The 19,221-nt window shown below is 43.4% G+C and overlaps 1 pseudogene; it reads right to left on the bottom strand.

Moving 5' to 3' along the window:
• Positions 1 to 1,461: 1,461 nt before the first annotated feature.
• Positions 1,462 to 19,221, bottom strand: part of LOC138758430 (ras-related protein Rab-3D-like) — a 34,072-nt pseudogene continuing 16,312 nt past the window's right edge.

Genomic DNA, 19,221 nt, shown 5'->3' with positions numbered 1-19,221 from the left:
AGTGAAAGGGATTGCTATGTGGGTGGGAAGAAAAAGTTTGAAAACCAGTTTTAATCGTACCTAATGAACTCGTTATGGGGACGGTTTCAGAACTGCAAAGGAAATGGGCCAATTACAATTTTTCTCAAGCCAAATATTTCAGTCACCATTGGGTCTAGAGCAGCGATTCTCAATCTTCCCTTCCCACTCACCTATCACTTTACTAATCACAGAGCACCGATGGCATAGGGAATACTTAAAGTGGTATAGGAGTGGAAGGAAAAAGGTCGAGAACCATTGATCTACCCTTAGACCATTTCGCTTTCCAAGCATCTTCTCTCTCATCATCTTGACCACACTCACTTCTCTTCCCAGAGAGCCAGGAATAATACTTCCACAACTAATAGTTCCTCTACTATCTCCTTGTCTCCCATTACAATTCCTCCATTGTCTTTTTCTATCCATCCTGTCTCCTTTGGCCATTCTTTTACTCTTTATAGATTTTTTTTAAGTTTTAATATCCTCCGATATTAATTTCTAACCTCCTTTCATAATTCATCTTTTCCTTCCTAATCTTCAGTCTTCTCCCAGCCAGAGAAGGAGAAGCAGAGATGACCCACGGGACGGTGGGCTCTGAGGTTGAAGAACTCACAAATGGCTGGTCGTTGGTGGCTCGAGGCGAGATACCCATGCAGGCTGCTGGCAACTGCCGTCAAGGGAATCGCACCAGCCTGCAGACGGGATCAAGATAAAAGGGACATTAGGTATCGCAACCGAGACGCAAGAGGGTGCCAAGGGTCAGAGCTTTGCAACTGGAGCTCCAGTTGCTGATGGTTTAGACCAGGGGGTGGGCAACATTTTTTTTAAAAAAACCTCACATTCTACTTTAAATATTCCCTATGTGCTCTGTGATTAGTGAGGGGTTGTTTAAGGTGGGAAGGGAAGGTTGAGAATCACTACTCTATACCCAATTGTGACTGAAATATTTAGCTGGAGAAAAATTGTCATTGGTCCATTTCCTTTGGAGTTATGAAACCATGCACAGAACGAGTCAATCAGGAACGATTAAAACAGTGATTTTCTTTCCACTCATATACCATCTTAAGCAATCCCTCACTAATCACAAAACACTTGTGAATTTAAAAAAAAGATGGCCCACCCCTTGTTTAGACTGAAGGCTGTGGGAGAGCTGGAGGAGAATCCACGAATACTCAGACTCTGGGTGGGTGGGGGGGCTCCCTTTTGCTTCTTTCTCCGTCTATGAGGGAAACCAGGTAATTTCTGGTGAATCCTTGTCTGCCTTTGGTAAAGGGAATTTTGTGTAATATCACATTTTCAATTTCATTACATAGCAATAATCTTGGATGCCGAGTTTCTCCAGTAATTCTGAGTATTTATTACTGCCTGGAACTGACATGAAGCTCATGAGATCAACTACCTATTTAATGGATTTGTGGAATACAACAGAAAAAACGTAGTCACTTTTTGAATGTCAATATTTATTTATTTTTGTCCATTTCTTTTTCCGGACACACAAGTTGCAAACACGAACAAGCTGGCTCCAGCCAAAGTCCCAACAATACATTCAGGTACAAGATCAAGAGGTTCATATTCACAGCACCTTTATATATATATTTTTAAAACTTCCCTTGAAAGTACTTCTTTCTCCCAAATTTGGCATGAAATTAACACATCCTCCCCCAGGCAGCACAGGGGAAACGCTTCTTGTGGAATTTGGTTCAATAATTTACAGCTCTAAACACGCAGGCATTCAAAAACAAGTCAGCGCTGGGCTTCGTGAATGGAGGGAGGAGGAGACCTATTGCACAGACATGAAGCAGGTGGACGCCGTTAAGGAAACAGGTTGCAGCGGGTCAGAGAGTCAACTCCCTGCTTGAAAGAGGTGGTGGAGAGTAACCTCCGTCCTCAAGAACACGTTTCAGCCCAAACATCTCTGTGTCATTAGTATGTTTGTAAAGGACCATCCATCCCAAATGCAACTTCAAACAGGTCTCCGCATGTTAATTGGAGGAATATCATGGGCCTGGAGCATGGCCCTATTTCCTGTGCAATTTTGAGGCGGAAGTTTATTTGGCACAAAATAGGATGTACATGGGAAGAGTCACCCTGCGCAGCCCACACCATCTACCAAAGGCATGGCTGATGGCACGTCACTGGCTGTAAAGCCCTTTGGATTGACAAGAGGGCCAATCAGTCCTCAAGGCCCCCAGTTACTGAACTAAAAGTCATAATACTGGCAGTGGTCACGTTCTGGATTTTTTTTTTAATAAAAAGCTGACAGGCAAAAGTCAAAGAATTTGATGCATGTTACATTTTAAATGTAGTATTATGTGACAATAATGGAACCTTTACCTTCACAGTTGGAGAGTCTAAAAACAATGGGCATATTTTTTTAAGCTGAGAGGGAAAAGATTTCACAGGATCTGAGAGGCAGGTTTTCTCCCCCACCTCACCCCCCGAAAGTGGATGGTTTATGCCTGAGGAGGTGATTGAGGCAGATACAATTCCCAGGTTTGGAATGACATTTGGACAGGTGCAAGTCTCCCTGTTCCTGGGAACCGCTCGCATCCTGAACTGCCTGCATGTCTGAGGACAAAAATCGCCTGTGGGTGCAGATCACAGGAAGGGTGGGGGGGGGGGCGTGTGATGGGAGAGTGACCAGGCGAGGGGGCACGGGGGAGTGTGTGGGGAGAGCAGAAAGAGTGCAGGAGAGCGGCCATGTGTTGGGTGTTCGTAACCCCTGGGGAATATCCATAGGAAAGGTATAGAGGGAATTAGATGAACATGGATAAACATCTTGGCAGGAATTGGGATGAAGGACCTGTCTCTAAGCAGGGTAACTCTCTGAATCTATGGAGGGACACCAGTAAAAGCAAATGAGAGACAAGCAAGCACATTAACCTGCAAGGAGTCCTACGAACTGCAGTTCGGCTAATGTAGGCATCACTGATGCAAATAGAAATCAAAACCATGTTCACCAAGTATTGGTGCGCAAAACACTCATTCAGCAAATCTGAACATGGCTTCTCAATTCAGCTCCGTGGTTACCCTAATGCCCTCCAATTAGACTTGCTCTGACGCTGACGATTGGATATAATTGGGTGGCACAGGTTTCAATGGCCAGACTTGGCTGTGAAGAAGTTTTATTTGATTTAATGAGGCACAGAGATCTCCCTCCAGGTTAGGGTCAACTGCAGAGGGCAACCCCTGCCCTGATCCGATCCTCCGACAGGGCCTGTTTTATTTATAATGTTTCAGTCCCAACTGGAACCCGAGCTCTCAATTTCAAATTCGGGAACATCCCTCCCAAAAGATGGAAGCCACAAAAGTGGTGCAGGATCCACACCCGACTGCAGAGAAGAACTTGCATCAATCAGATGGCTCTCGCAGTGTGCCCTTGGTGACCTTGCAATGGGGGCTTCAGGTTTTAAATGAGCGAACATCGGAAGGAATCCCTTAACTGGATGGGCCAACGAATCTCGCCATCACGTAAAAATACTTAATAAAAGTAAAATGCAAGTTGTAATCCTGAACCTTGAGCATATTTTTTTTAATGTCACCCCCTTCCCCAAATCCATTCGTATCCATGTGACCGCCGTGTGGAGGATGGCTTAGGTCAAAGGTCAGAGGTGAGGGACCCTAGCATGCGCAGTTGCCTTCGTGTGGCCGAGAGTTCTCGACAAGGGAGGGGTTCTTGTTGCCGAGCACCGAGGGGTCAACCTCGAGGCTTTCGGACATCTTCACGCAGATGATGTCGACCAGACGCTCGAAGACCTGCTTCACATTGATGTTTTCTTTCGCACTCGCCTCGAAAAACTCAAATCCTGCCCCAAAAAAAGGAAATAGAGAGTGTCAACCTAAATCCTCACATCTGCGTCCTAACTCAGAGATATATTCCCTCCTGTGGAAAAAGAACATCATCAAGACTTCTCAGCGACTGTGAAGTTAATTATTTGTGAAACTTCACAACCCTCTAGTCCCACAAAATGCCATCAGCCTTCTCCTAGTGCTAAAACATTCTGAAAGCTGCCTTTATGAAAGATATCATCTCTCTTTTAATATCTTGCCAACCTCACGTGCCTTGGTTCCATTGCTGGCAACTCAGTCTTGAGCTTCTAAGACCTCAAGTTCTAGAATTCCCTTTCAATCTTCCACATCCATTTATAAGCAGCTTTTAAAATTTTGAAAAAAAAAGTTTATGGCCACTCTTTCTACTACAGTAAAACCTCCAGTGTCCGACAAATATTGGAATTGGTAGATGTCAGATAAGCTAATTTTCAGGTTGTTTGAGATTGCGCGTTACGCGAATGGAGAACTGACCATGAGGGGGGCGCCAATTTTAATTTTTTTTAAAAAAAGCCTATTCATTTTCTGCGATTTTTTTTCCCGTTACTTGAATTCCAGATAACAGTGACTTTACTGAATATGGCTCCATTTTGCTGGAACATCATTTTAAATCCTACAGGTTGTATACTCTGATTCATGATAGGATTGCATTCCTGGACAATGCTTTAATAAATACAATTTAGAATAAAGAATCATTTCATATAGTCATGAGGACATGCTATTCATTATTGTGGGGAAAAAACCTTTTAAATTGAAGACATTGAGGAGAAGGAGGGTCCATAGGTGACAAAAGGTTGACAATGGCTGAGCATGGGTAACAGACTTTCAAACAAGTAGGTCGTAGGGAGTCAACTTTGAGGTGGAATTAAAAAGAGTGGAAGAAAACAACCAAAAGTTTAAGGTTTAGCGGATATAAAAAGGTAGATATTTTTCTTTGGAACACTGGAAGGGATGTAGGGATTTGGAGTTGGTGGGAGGGAAGGAAATGGTGGGTGTGGGTGACGGGCAAGTGGTGGGGGGGGGAAAGCGAAAGAGGAGTGGGGCCTGAGTAAGGCCATTTTGCATACCTAATTCATCAGCCAATCTCTTTCCCTCTTCTGTGGGTACAACACGGTTATCCTCCAGATCCGATTTATTGCCAACGAGGATCACTTGCGCATTGTCCCACGAGTACGTTTTGATCTGCGTGGCCCTGTTGAACAATAGGAAAACAATAGGATACCACAGTTAAACAACAGGGCCTGATCACTCCATTTGGGCCTTAAGATGATTCTGAATCGGATTACACAAAGGACAGCTATTCAGCCCACCTTTTCAACTCTCCAAACTCCAAACGAGAGGCCACATTGCAATTCCTCAAATCTCTGGTGACATTGTTCTGGTCACCTCATTACAGGAAGGATGTGGAAGCTATGGATGGGGGGCAGAGGAGATTGACCAGGAAAATAAGTCTCATGAGGCAAGGTTAGCAGAGCTGGGACTTTTCTCTTTGGAGAAGGAGGAGGATGAGAGGAGACTTATTAGAGGTCTACAAGATTCTGAGAGGTGGTTAGCCAGCACTTTTATCCCAAGGCAAGAATAGCAAACACCAAGGGACATCTCTACAAAGTGAAGGGAGGAATATTTAAGTGAAACATTAGGGGTGAGGTTGTGTTTTTTCAGGTTTCTGCCCACCACACACAGGAGTTGTGGGTGTCTGGAATGCCTTGTCAGGGATGGTGGTGGAGGCTGAAACATTAGGGGCATTTAAGAGACTCTTAGACAGGCACATGGATGAAAGAAAAAGAGGGTTACAAAGTACTTTTTTTTGGTAGGAATATATAGGTCAGTACAACACTGAGGGCCGAAGGGCCTGTACTGTGCTGTAATGTTCTATGTCCTGACCTCTGCGGCAACTCCATTTGAATCCGGATCACCAGCCTTTTAGGAAAGGTGTTCCCAATCTTCTGATGACCGACTGATTTGATTCGGGAAGTAGCTCAGTTCTTTCTCGTCCGGCCAAAGCCGTTGATCGACTCCAAAGAGAACACTCCCACATTCCCGTTCCTCTTTGTAGGTAAACCACCACAACACCGAGGCCAGAAATATACTGGACGCCAGCCCAGGCCAAGATCATGATTTGCAAATACCTGCAGTCACACTTGAGAGCAGGAGCGTGATTGGTCTGTGGGCTTTCAAAATACAGTCAAGGGCTAAAATCCACTCAGGCACATCCATGGAGTGGTGCTCGGATGGGATGGATGGATTTGACCTGCCTTTTGGAAGCCCGCAACACTTACCAGTCATGCACTGCACCAAAGGAGTCCTGGTTGGTGATGTCATACATTAACAGGAACCCCATGGCCCCCCTGTAATAGGCTGTGGTGATGGTTCGGTAACGCTCCTGGCCAGCAGTGTCCTGAAGAAATAAATACCAGTCACAGCTCAACGGTGAACCGCAATCTCAACGTCCCAGCCTCTCACCCCCACTAATCCTCTTCATTCCTGTTCTACCTTATGACTTGCGCCACGGTTGCAAGTCACTGACAGAGCAGGATTGGGCCAGACTCCCTTCCCACCCACCTACAGAGCCGTTACCTCTCTCTACCCAAAATTTCCAGTGGTGATCGGGCAGTAACTGTTCACAGCAGCAATCTGGGCTGACTGGCCATGGGAGGAGGTGCATTCGCAAACAAGGCGTGCATGTTCAGGTGGCTGGACAAATTTGCATGTCACTGAGTGTGCGCACAGCCCCCCCCCCCCCGAGAGAGGAACTCAGAACCTGTCTCGGAGCAGTCACTACCATTTGAATACTGCCCTTACTGGTAGGATCAGGTTCTGTAGAACAGCCTGACAAGATTCCACCTCACAATTCTATGTTCAACACTTAAACCACTGGATGGCGACTGAGCCTGTTTCAAGTCAACCGAGATGCGGGAATTTTTAAAAAATTTAAATTTAGGCATACAGTACGGTAACAGGCCCACCGGCCCACGAGTCCGTGCCACCCAATTTACACCCTATTGACCTACACCCCAGATACATTTTGAAGGGTGGGAGGAAACTGGAGCCCCTGGGGGAAACCCACGCAGGCACGGGGAAAATGTACAAAAATCCTTGCAGACAGCGCGGGATTCAAACCTTGGTCCTTGTCGCTGGCATTGCGCTAACCACTATGCCCTGCCCCGCCAGCATCCTTGGCCACATTGGGCAGGCCACGGGAACTGTGTGATGTCACTGCTCCAATCCCCACGGCACCCAGTTGTTCCTGAGATCCCTTTGGGAATAATTAAGTAGAGAACGCCTTCGAATTCACAGAGAGTCTTTCCACACACCGGATACATTCCTGAGCACATCAGCTTGAGTGACCAAAACAGGAAGGGAAATATAAATGCACTTACTGTGCATTAAAATCAATCAGATCACCAGGCTCCGGTCATTTGCCTCGAGCAATCCATCATTTCAGATGTATTTAAGATATCTGAAGCAATTAGGAGATGTGGTTTGGCTCCACAGCTAACCACCAATCTTATTTTCTTTCTGCATCTTGTTGGATCAGTAACAGCTGCCTATTATAATCTCCCCGAAATGGAAATGTGCTTCCACTCAATGTAATGCACCTTACAAACACAAGATGATTGGAGCAGGAGTAGGCCATCCAAGCCTTCAATTAATACACCGATCTGTTGGGAGAAACTCAGCAAGGCCACGCTGCATCCACAGGAAGCCAACGTTTCGGGCCTGAGCCCTTCGTCAAGGGATGAGCAATACAACAGGCCTGAGTGGGGAAGTGGGATGGGGAGAGGAACACAGGTAAAAGATGATACAGGTGGGAGGGTTGTGGTGTTACACCACTAGCCAACTGCAGGGGGCGACCTGTGTACCTGCAGGAAGATCACCGGAAGACAGACCACACCTGGCTGGCTGTCAATCAGCCAACCTGAATGGATCAAGCCCCACCAGGTCGGCTGCCAATCATCCATCGGGATATAAGCTGCATCCGGCTCCTCGAGGTTAGTCACACAGAGTTGCAGCTAACTACAGCAGAAGACTTTAACTAAAATAAAGCCTGTTGTCCAGTCTTTCAAACCTTGCGTCTGAATAGTAGCTCTCTGAATGGAGAGAGAATGGGGTGAGGAGCTAGAGGAACGCAGACAGAGGGAAAGAAAGGGTCTTGGGGAATGAACTGAATGGATACCGGAGAAGTCGGTGCAATGCCGTCTAGTCGCAGAGTCCCCAGATGGAATATTAGGTGTTGTTCCTCAATTTGCATAGCCTCGGTTTGGCAGGGCACCACTACTTGTTTAACTCCACCGCTGAATAGCATTTAAATTTAAGAGTGAGTTATTCAATTGAAATTTAGACATACAGCACAGTAACAGGATCTTCCCACCCAAATACACCAATTAACCTACAACCACTGCACATTTCTGAAAGGTGGAAGGAAACCGGAGGGCCCAGAGGAAACACACGCCGGGGGGGGGGGGGGCGGAAACACGTACAAACTCCTTATAGAAAGTGGTGGGATTCCAACCCAGTTCGCTGGCGCTGTATAGCATTGGGCTAACCACGGTGCTAACCGTGCTAATCTATGCCAGCCTCCACGCCACATCAGAAAGATTTCTCCATAACCCTCTATTCCTCCAACATGCGAATATTTATCCATCTCCACTGATCCAACTTCACAACCCGCAGGGGCAGAGATTCACCACTTCAGCAAGTTTCCACAGTAACCCACCCCGATCTTCCATCCACGTCTGCACATTTTAGAAGAACCCAGGGCACAAACTATCACTGCAGATCCAAGGAAATCAAAGAGGAAATGGTAACCCACACACAGCACCTTTCAGCTGCTCCCACCAGGGTATCAAAACCAGAACCACCAGGCTGAGGAACTGTATATGTATTGTTTGTCTGCATTCATGTTACATCTGGTTACATGTTTTTTTTTGTACAGAGGACCAGAGAACACGGTTTCGTTGGGTTGTACCTGCAGGATGCGAGCATCGTCAAACAGAATTCAAAACAGAAACGAGTCCTCCACCCCGCCAAATTTTTAGAATTTTAATTACAACACAGTCGAAGCAGATCTCAGCCATTTAAACCTGTCACCCAATTACACCTAAATGAAAGGTGGGAGGAACTTGGGGTAAACCCACGCAGAACATACAAACTCCTTAAAGACATTGCGGGATTCAAATGCGGTGGCTTGCACTATAATAGCATCACACTAACCGCTCCGCTAACAAGCTATCATAACCACCAACCCTCCATTTACATTAATCCTATATCAATCCCACTATTCCCCCCACCACTGCCCCAGATTCTACAACAAGGAGACTGGCCAATGAACCTACCAAATTGTACATCTTTGGAAAGAGGAAAGGAACAGGAGCACCCAAAGGAAATAGATGACGAAAACATGCAAACTCCACACAGACAGCACTGGAGACAAAGGCAGAACCTGGACAGAGATTCCCCCCTCCCGAAGCCCACGGAGTCTACCCCACCATTCAATCAGGAGTTGTGCCATTTCCCCTCTCAGCCCCTTCTCCCTACAACCTGGCTAATCGAGACCTATCAATCCCTAACTGCAAGGCAGTGGCCCTACAGGTGGCACCCATCACGTGGTTTCATCCACTCACACCACAAGCATGCACTGTTGTTTTTGTTACTGCTGATGTTTTTATAGTCTCTGCTTTTGTCAAATATTTTAGTGTTTTAGCTACAATATTGTGGTCATAAAAATAATTGTGATTTACAAGTAACATTAAGTACAAACAACATTTACTAAAGACTCAGTACAGTCTGATACAGGAGGAGGCCATTGGTGGGGGCGTGGGTGGGGGGGTGACATCAACCCAAGTGATGACGTTGTTTCAGGCAAGAGAAAAGGCTGGAAGTACTCAGCAGGGAGATGCGTTAACGAACGGACAAAGAGTTAACAATTAGGGTTGAAGATCTTCTGTCCATTCTGAAATGTTCTAGTCTTCTCTCTCTCTCTTCACCCCCCCCCCCCCCCTTGAAATGCTGAGTACTTGTCGGCATTTTCACATAGCCACTGCATTCTGCAGCACAGCAACAGGCCATTCAGTCCTGCTTATCCATGCTATCCATGATGGCCTCCCTGAGCTAGCCTCCCCTTCTCCCACATCCCTCCAATTCTATTCAGATTTCGGAGCATCCAATCGTAATAACCCTGATGCACGGCAGAAGGCTCTGTCTAATATTATGACCATTATGATCACTGACGTATCCCGAGGGAAGGCAACAAAATGAAGGAAGAGTGCCACCAATGAACTGATGGGAGCCTGCAGCAGATAACCTAGCAACAATCTCCAGATTAGGAGCAGAAAATAGCACACCAGCGTCAGGGTCATTGAAAATTGTTCCATTACTATAGGATTTATCGAGGTGGACTGATGCTGAAGTCCATTCTGTATATAGATGCCTGAATCACCATCCTTGTGAGAAGCATCAGTTGCTTTAGAGACCAGATATTATGAAAGGAAGATGAGTCATTTGGGTGCTAAACTACAAGGTCCGGGAAAGGAGGAGAATGCAGACACTTCTCAGTGGCTTTAGAACGCATCTTGCTTTAACTAAATCCATGCACGTCAATGCAAACTGTTAACTCTTTCCCCTCAGGCACTGCCTGACCAGTCGAGTATTTCCAGCACGTTACTTTTACTTCAGATGTAGAAAGGTTGTTTGCCATGATGGAGAGGGTTCAGAGGACATTCACAAGGGTGACTCTGGGAATAGGAGGAGCATTTGATGGCCCTCAGCTTGTACTTGCTGGAATTTAGGAGAATGGGGGGAGGGGTGGGGAGAAGTTTCATTGAAACATTTAAAAAAGGTGTGGACAGAGCAGATTAATGATTCTCAACCCTTTTCTTTTCACTCACATCCCACTTTAAGTAATCCCTATGCCATCAGTGCTCTGTAATTACTAAGGGATTGCTTAAGGTGGGAAGGTTGAGAATCACTGCAAGGGTGGAAAAAGTTTGAAAACCACTTATTTAATCGTCCCTAATGGAATCATTATGTACATGGTTTCATAACTCCAAAGCAAAATATTTCAGATATTTCAGATTTCAAATATTGGGTCTAGAGCAGTGATTCTCAACCTTCCCTTCCCACTCGCATCCCACCTTAAGCAATCCCTTACTAATCACAGAGCACCAATGGCACAGGGATTACTTAAAGAAAAAGGTTGAGAACCACTGCTCTATGGGGTTTCTGGATAAGCATAATTGCCGTTTGCTTGAGATTGTGTGTTGTGTGATTGGAGAACTGACCGACAGGGGGCGCCAAGTTTAAACTTTCTAACCTGTCTCCCACACTTGTGTTTTTTTGCTGATTGAGGCTGGAGGAGAACAAGGATTTTACTCTCTTTTTTTTAAAAAGACAATTTCTCCAACTCCTTAGGGTTGAACATTTTTTAGGAAGCAAGGACTCAGAACTACCTTAATATGAATTATAAACCTCTGAAAATGTAGGGCTCTTCCTTTCCATTAGTATTTGTCAACTACATGCAAATGTTTGCTTAAAGAGAGTTTGGATCATTCCTTATCAGTAATGTCTTCTTTGGCTTGGCTTCGCGGAGGGGGTAAATGTCCACGTCAGCTGCAGGCTCGTTTGTGGCTGACAAGTCCGATGTGGGACAGGCAGACACGGTTGCGACGGTTGCAGGGGAAAATTGGTTGGTTGGGGTCGGGTTTTTCCTCCTTTGTCTTTTGTCAGTTAGGTGGGCTCTGCAGTCTTCTTCAAAGGAGGTTGCTGCCCGCCGAACTGTGAGGCGCCAAGATGCACGGTTTGAGGCGAGATCAGCCCACTGGCGGTGGTCAATGGGGCAGGCACCAAGAGATTTCTTTAGGCAGTCCTTGAACCTCTTCTTTGGTGCACCTCTGTCACGGTGGCCAGTGGAGAGCTCGCCATATAACACGATCTTGGGAAGGCGATGGTCCTCCATTCTGGAGACGTGACCCACCCAGCGCAGCTGGATCTTCAGCAGCGTGGACTCGATGCTGTCGGCCTCTGCCATCTTGAGTACTTCGACGTTAGGGATGAATGTATAAAAAAGCAAACAACAAAGGCTTGCATTTATATACCATGGCTCCACTCTGCACCAAAGCCAATTAAGATATCTTTGAGGCATAATCATTGCACAGTCACAAGGGTGGGAAAACTTGAGCAATGTTGTTAATGGAATAATGTTGGCCAGGAGAACAGAAATAAACATGCAAGCACTTTATTTTATTTGCTAATAATTTGCATTTCTTCTTCTGCAGTTGGTTAATGTTCCTCGCGTGGCCATTTTACAGTAGTGGGGGTGGGGAGGGGATAGGCTGCTTTGTTTGATTGGACCTGACACTAGGCTGCAGAGTGGCTCTCGACTTGGTCACCGTAAATGCTCGTGTAAAAATTGCCCCACTCATCACCTTTTTTTTGGCCCAAAACTCACGCATTTTCCATATATCACGTGTAAAAGTCGACCTTACTAGTTTTGGCCCCAACCACCCGCCATCGATTTCCCCTGACCGTGGATCCTTGCTTCGGCTGCCTGCCCACCCGACACCCCAAATGCAGACTTACCACCCAGTCCCGTTCATCCAAACTCCCGTCACCTTGAACAGCACAATTTCTAACCACGGTCAAAGGTGGCACACGTAAAAAAATGACCCCGGGGGGGGGGGGGGGTGGCAAGATGGCGTAGAATAAAGACATGTATTCCACCTTTCCCCAGCTGGATTACTAAATACCCAATTTTAAAAAAGCATAAAAGTGGTTAAAAATATATACAATTGTTTAAGTAAGTGATTTATTATGGCAACTAATGTGAAAAAATCTAAACCTCAACTTCAGAAATAATTACCATACAAAAGTGCGGAAGAACTGAGCCTACCTGCGAGGCTGAAGCCACTGAATGTTGTTGGGAGCCTCCAAGCCTCAGAGGACTCCAGCCAATTCGATTTTGACCTCGGCGCCGATCCTGCCTCCACAAAATGGCGCTGACACTTTGGTGACTTCGGCCATTGCCAACCCGCATTCACATGAAGCTGTGCGCGTGGGCAGCATGGCCAACAAGGGGACCCACGAAACCGTGACCTTGCTGGACTGCCCATGGACACGCAGTGTAGCATCGGAGGATGCTCCTGCGCATTCGGTGGCTTTGCCTGGCTTGCATGGGGCATCCCAGGGTCCGAGAATTGCTGGACAAAGTATGGGCTGTGGGGGAGCCCAAACGTCAACGTCCTGAAGAGGATGGGTTGCCGGCGTCGGGTGTCCAGACCCACAGCCGTTCAGCTAAAGGATTTACGATGACTGAGGAAGAAGAGGAACTAACTTATTGGAATTTCTCCAGGAGGAGGAGCCTGTAGTTAAAGGAGGTAGACCTCAAAAAGTGGAGGTGGAATCCGGAATGGATTCAGTGTTCACTGTTTTGGAAGGGATTGCTAGTCAAATGGACAATATGTCAAAACAAATATCAACTCAGATGAATCAAGGATTTATGGAGATGAAAATAAAAATGAATACTTTGTGCGATGAAATGTCAACTATGAAACAGGAAATTACTGTAGTTAAGTCTGCCATGAAAGACCCCAACAATGAAGACGCTGTTTACATCCGGTACCGCACGGATGGCAGTCTCTTCAATCTGAGGCGCCTGCAAGCTCACACCAAGACACAAGAGAAACTTGTCCGTGAACTACTCTTTGCAGATGATGCCGCTTTAGTTGCCCATTCAGAGCCAGCTCTTCAGCGCTTGACGTCCTGCTTTGCGGAAACTGCCAAAATGTTTGGCCTGGAAGTCAGCCTGAAGAAAACTGAGGTCCTCCATCAGCCAGCTCCCCACCATGACTACCAGTCCCCCCACATCTCCATCGGGCACACAAAACTCAAAACGGTCAACCAGTTTACCTATCTCGGCTGCACCATTTCATCAGATGCAAGGATCGACAATGAGATAGACAACAGACTCGCCAAGGCAAATAGCGCCTTTGGAAGACTACACAAAAGAGTCTGGAAAAACAACCAACTGAAAAACCTCACAAAGATAAGCGTATACAGAGCCGTTGTCATACCCACACTCCTGTTCGGCTCCGAATCATGGGTCCTCTACCGGCACCACCTACGGCTCCTAGAACGCTTCCACCAGCGTTGTCTCCGTTCCATCCTCAACATCCATTGGAGCGCTTACACCCCTAACGTCGAAGTACTCGAGATGGCAGAGGTCGACAGCATCGAGTCCACGCTGCTGAAGATCCAGCTGCGCTGGATGGGTCACGTCTCCAGAATGGAGGACCATCGCCTTCCCAAGATCGTATTATATGGCGAGCTCTCCACTGGCCACCGTGACAGAGGTGCACCAAAGAAAAGGTACAAGGACTGCCTAAAGAAATCTCTTGGTGCCTGCCACATTGACCACCGCCAGTGGGCTGATAACGCCTCAAACCGTGCATCTTGGCGCCTCACAATTTGGCGGGCAGCAACCTCCTTTGAAGAAGACCGCAGAGCCCACCTCACTGACAAAAGGCAAAGGAGGAAAAACCCAACACCCAACCCCAACCAACCAATTTTCCCTTGCAACCGCTGCAATCGTGTCTGCCTGTCCCGCATCGGACTTGTCAGCCACAAACGAGCCTGCAGCTGACGTGGACTTTTTACCCCCTCCATAAATCTTCGTCCGCGAAGCCAAGCCAAAGAAAAGAAAAGAAAAGAATAGATGTATAAAATCAGTCAATACTGTGCAAGATAATTTTAAGAAAATTGAAACAACCTTTTCTGAGTGTCAAAATCAGGTGGAACGTAATAGAGAAAAAATGGAAAAAGTGGAAGGTTGAACACATTTAACGAACTCTAGCCCATCAAGCCCTCTAACTGTATGGGTATCCCAATCAATGTGAGGGAAGTTAAAATCTCCCATGATCACTACCTTATGATTCTCACACATATACATTATCTCCCTACAAATTTGTTCCTCTAATTTTCTTGGCCCATTTGGTGGTCTGCAATACACCCCTATTAGCACCCTCATGCCTCCTTCACCCCTCAATTCCACCCAAACAGCCTCACTGGACGATCCCTCCAGACCATCCTGCCACCTCACGGCAGTAATGTGCTCCTTAACGAGCAGAGCTCTAAGCTCATCTACCTTGTTCACTATGCTTATTGCATTAAAATATATGCCTTTCAGAGAATGACCCTCACCTATATTCTCTTTTCTACCTTTTACCCTAATCTCCATCCTAACTTTGTTATCGTTATTATTCCTATCTAGGTGGCCATGCTCCCTTGACACTGCACTCACACTCTGTTCCCCACCCCCCTGCCAAACTAGTTCTTTTGTAGATTGGGGGATTCAAAGAAGAGACTTATTGAAGAAGATTGATTCGTTGGAAAATCAAAGCCAAAGAAATAATCTGAAAATTGTTGGTCTTCCAGAAGATATTAAAGGTTCCGATCCTATAAAAAATTTTAGGCATTGGATCCCAGAGGTGCTGGGTAAAGAGCTTTTTCCTGAAGGCTTGGAATTGGATCGGGATCATAGATCTCTGAGAAGAAAACCACTTCTAGGACAAACACCAAGAGCAGTCTTGGTTCATTGTTTAAAATACCAAGACAGAGAAATGATTCTACGTATGGTGGTACAGAAAGCACGGCAGAGTCAGTCTCCATTAATGGTTCAAAATAGTAGAGTGTTTTTTTAATGCCGATTTGAGCCAAGAGGTTCTTAGAATATGATGAGAATTTAATACGGCTAAAGATGTTTTGTGGCGAAAGGACTACAAGTTTGCTTTTCGTTATCCTGCAATTTTAAAGGTTTTTTATGGAAATTTTCAATCTCAATTCTTTGAGAATGATTATGATGCTTTGGTTTTTGCTAATTCTTTGCCAGAACTGCAAAGAAATGGGTGTTCTCCCTCGTTGTCTCCTAAGAGGATGGTAAATGGAAAGGGTATGGAAAGAATGGAAAGAAAGAAGAGTTGACACAAAGCCTTCTTGATGTTGAAGATCCGGAGCAGTCACTGGGCTTGGAATCATTGGGTTGAATATATGGACTATATTTGATTGTGTTTAATTAAATAATAAATGTATCTGGCTGGTGGTGGGGGGGGGGGGGGGGTTGGTGGATGACACTGAAAATTTTGATAGTCATCTGCTGCTAGTGGGTTTACCACACCCAGATTTTTAGGGTATTACTACCTTTGAGTGGTTTTTTTTGTTATTTTTTTGAGGGGGGGTTCTTTCCCTTTTTTTTTTGAAGTATTATAGAGGGGAGCATTATTTTATAGTGTGTAAATATATTAGTAGTTAAAATGATGTCCAAATTGAATTTTGCAACTTTTAATATTCAGGGATTAAATAATCCAATTAAGAGAATATTGGCTTATATTAAAAAAATGAAAATTGACATTGCTTTTTTACAAGAAACACATCTGACTGAAAAAGAACATTTGAAATTGAAGAGATTGGGTTGTCATGTTTTTTTCTTCTTTTAATTCTAAGGCAAGAGGAGTAGTGATTTTGATTTATAAAAATTTACCATTTGAATCTTCAGAGGGGTATGCTGGGAGAGTATTAAGAGTGAACTGTAAAATTTTTGCTGACTCTTTATGCCCCTAATATAGACAATGAGCAGTTCATTTCAGAAGCTTTTTTACTGTTAACTCAAGCTAATGAAAATGTCTTAGTTGGTGGTGATTTTAATTGTTTTCTGGACCCTTTATTGGTCAGAAATCCAAAAAGTATAAGGAAATCAAAGATGGCAACACAAATTAATGCATTAATGGAAGATTTAAATTTGGTGGATATTTGGAGAAAAGTTAATCCTACAGAGAAAGATTTTTCTTTTTACTCTTCACGACATGATTCGTTTTCTAGAATTGATTTATTTTTGGTAACAGCACATTTACAAGGTAGAATATTATGAGCTGAATATAAAAGTAGAGTTATCATTAAAGTAGATCATTCATTATTAGTTTATTCTGGTGAAAGTTCGGAGGTAGTGCATCCGATGTTTAGATGGAGGTTTAACGCAATGTTACTGAAAAAACCAGTTTGTTACTTTTGTTAAAGAGTATATCTCTTTATTTTTGACCAAAAATGTTAATTCTGTGGATAGTCATTTTGTAATATGGGACACTTTAAAATCTTATTTGAGGGGGCAGATTATTAATCATTCTACAAAAGTTAAGAAACAATATATGGCAGAAAGTTTAGAGTTAGAAAATCAGATTGCTGAGTTAGAGAAAGATTTACAGAAAGGTGTAATAGAAGATTTAAAAAATCCGCATTAGCGAGGTTAAAATTACGTTATAATATTTTACAAACTTATCAGTTTGAGCACTTAATTAATCGATCTAAACAACGTTATTATGAGTTGGGGAAAGAGCTCATAAGGTACTTGCTTGGCAATTGAAAGCTGAACAGGCATCTTGGACTATTAATGATGTTAAGAAGAATTCAAAAGTTACTTATAAACCTCAGGAAATTAATGACCAGTTTTATTCATTTTATCTAAAATTGTATACTTCTGAGGGGAAACAGGATAATGGTTCTATTGACTCTTACTTACCTAAATTAAAGTTACCGGTATTAGATGGAAATGATGTTTAGGAATTGGAATCTCCATTTACGGATTTTGAAATTAAGGAAGCTATTCAGGAAATGCCTAATGGAAAGTCCCCAGGGGATGATGGATTCCCTGTGGAATTTTATAAACTTTATGATGATTTCTCTAATGAATTTGGAGAAGTGTTGAATCAAGTTACTGAAGATCAGAAGTTACCAGAATCATGTTCAAGTGCTTTAATAACTGTTATTCCAACAAAAGATAGAGATCCATTAAAAGTGTCTTCATATAGACCTATTTCTTTATTAAATGTAGATTATAAAATTATAGCAGAAGTATTAGCTAATAGACTTGCTAAATATTTACCCAAATTGGTACATATTGATTAAACAGGGTTTTATTAGGAATAGAAACGCATCAGACAATATGTTTCAATTAATTACTTTGGTCAACGCATACCGAAAGCTTTTTATAGGATTGAGTGGGATATTTTTATTTAAAGTGTTAGAGAAATTTAAATTCGGCCCTTTTTTTTTTTTAATTGGTTGGGTTAAGGCTTTATACATGAACCCGATTGCTAGGGTGGTGACAAATGGACAGATTTCTTTACCATTAAAATTGACTTGTTCAACTCACCAGGGCTGCCCATTATCACCAGCCTTATTTGCGTTGGCTATTGAACCATTAGCTCAGGCTATTAGACAAAATGAAGAAATTAGAGGGATGAGGGTTAAGAATGAAGAATATAAAATCAACTTATTTGCGGATGATGTGTTGGTATACTTGACATAACTGGAACGATCATTGAAACAATTGCAAGAGTGTTTGTCGAAATTTGGAGAATTATCGGGATATAAAGTTAATTGAGATAAAAGTGAAATTTTACCAGTTGGAGTGGGAGATTATTCTGAATTTAAAACTATTACAAAATTAAGGTGGACAAGTAAAATTAAATATTTAGGTGTGTTTATGGATACTAATTATTAATCATTATATCAATTAAATTATGTGCCTATATTAAGATGGATTAAAGTAGATTTGATTAAGTGGAAAGATCTTCCATTAACTTTGATTGGTCAGGTTAATCGAGTTAAAATGAATATTTTTCCTCGAGTTCAATATTTATTTATTTACTTCCAAAGGTTTTTTTTCAAGATTCGAATAAAGCAGTGTGAGAGTTTTTATGGAAAGGTAAATTAGCTTGAGTGGCATTGCATAGACTTACATGGAAGTATGCATTGGGCGGACTACAGTTACCACATTTTCAAAATTATTATGAAGCGGCCCAGTTGAAGTTTGTTAGTAGATTGATGGATTTAGATCAGCCTCCTAGCTCGGCTAAAGTGGAGATGGCGTGTATTTCTAGGGTTGAGATACATGAATTTATATTTTGTTGGAATTTGATTTTATTGCAGCAATATGATATGCCAATATTGAAACATTTGTTAAAGATTTGGATTTTTTTTTAAATGGGGTGTTAGGGTCGAAAGATAAATTATCAATTCCAACTCCATTGTATAATAATCAGCTTAATCCTTTTTCAATTTAATAATCATTTAAAGATTTGGGACTCTAAAGGTATAAAGACAATACAAGATTGTTTTGAAAATGGGCAATTTCTTTCTTTTAATCAATTGAGAGAAAGATTTGATATACCTGAAAATTCTTTGTTTGTATATTATCAACTTAGAGCTTTGATAAAAGATAATTATGGTAGAGAGATGATCTTACCTACTTTGTCGAGATTTGAATCTATACCGAAAAAGGGTTATATTTCAGTTATGTATAATTTGTTACAAGATAGTATAGATAAGTCA

The sequence above is a fragment of the Narcine bancroftii genome, chromosome 3 (assembly GCF_036971445.1).
Source record: "Narcine bancroftii isolate sNarBan1 chromosome 3, sNarBan1.hap1, whole genome shotgun sequence".
Lineage (NCBI taxonomy): Eukaryota > Metazoa > Chordata > Chondrichthyes > Torpediniformes > Narcinidae > Narcine > Narcine bancroftii.
The sequence above is the reverse complement of the archived record's forward strand: the minus strand, read 5'-3'. Positions and strand labels throughout refer to the sequence as shown.